General features: G+C 48.5%; 1 protein-coding gene across 3 annotated transcripts in view; it reads right to left on the bottom strand.

Annotated features, from left to right (window-relative positions):
* Positions 1-6: 6 nt before the first annotated feature.
* LOC108448076 overlaps positions 7-1067 on the bottom strand; it is a 101104-nt gene continuing 100043 nt past the window's right edge. Inside the window, exons 9-10 of one of the 3 annotated variants that reach the window (XR_001863860.1) lie at positions 840-935; positions 7-282 (exon numbers count right to left, since the gene is read on the bottom strand). The gene's annotated coding sequence lies outside the window, so the exon portion shown is untranslated. The remainder of the gene's footprint in view (positions 283-839; positions 936-1067) is intronic. The other 2 variants (XR_001863859.1, XR_001863861.1) reach the window with 2 other exon arrangements.

Raw genomic sequence — 1067 nt, 5'->3', positions numbered from 1 at the left:
ATTCCCAGCACAGCTTGAGGAGAAGCCGGGCCTGAGCCTCGGAATCACTGCCATGCAGACAGGAGCCAGATTTCCCTTCCCTTGCTGCCCTCGGGAGCGGTGTCCAGAATGTCATTAATGAAGCGAGCAGCAGTAGGTGGCTGAGGAGGGAAGACATTAATTCCTGAAAGCAGGACACACATGGCACCACGTCCATCGGCCAGGAGCTGGGAAATCATTCCCTCGGAATTGTTTCTGCGGCCGTGGCGCTGTTCGGCTTCAGCTGAACTGATCAGATCCCTGCTGAAAACCAAACTGCACTCAGATTGATGCTGCCCTGACCTATATCCACCGCTTTTTGGTGGAAAATAATTATCTAATTAAGTTATAATAAACATAATTTCATAATACATCTAATTTTATTCTATATAACTTTGTAATATTTATAACATTATGTATATCTATAGAGAGACACCTTAGTATCCCTATATATACCATAACTTGATAAATTCCAAACTATGTGGTTTGAGCTGCTGCTCACCCAGAGTCCTCCACTTGGAACAAGCCCAGGCATGGAAAACCCTTTGGAAAATCTTCCCAGGCACAGGAAGCTGTTGGCTGGGGCAGTGTATCGTGGGGGAGCTTGTGCCATACTGATAAATCCGTATTTTAAAGGGCCACTGATTTTTTTTTGGGGGGGGGTGGGGCTCAAAAGCTCCCAAACGCCTCCTGCACTTTCCAAAATGGACTCCTGGGAGAGTGTTATCCATGGAAGAGCCTTTGGGAAAGGTGGCTGTAGGTGGACACATACAAATATTTTGCTTTTTTGTGGTTTCCCTCATGGCCACAAACAGACAAACCTGGAAGTGGGGAGTAGACACGGGACAGGCGTGCGCTGGGATATCCTGGGAGTCATCCTGATGATTCCCCAGAAGGTGAGGACAAGCGTCCCAGACCTGGGAGTGAGGTGTAAACAGAACACAGGTTATTAAAGCACTGTAATGGGGTGGTAAGGAGCTTAGAGGCTCTGGAATTAAATGTGCTCCGCCGCTGCTGGCAGGGAAACACCCTCCCCGCCACGGAGCAGG

Source organism: Corvus brachyrhynchos, unplaced genomic scaffold (assembly GCF_000691975.1).
Source record: "Corvus brachyrhynchos isolate BGI_N302 unplaced genomic scaffold, ASM69197v1 scaffold297, whole genome shotgun sequence".
NCBI classification, from domain to species: domain Eukaryota; kingdom Metazoa; phylum Chordata; class Aves; order Passeriformes; family Corvidae; genus Corvus; species Corvus brachyrhynchos.
Note: the sequence above shows the minus strand (reverse complement) of the source record. Positions and strands in the feature narration are given on the sequence as shown.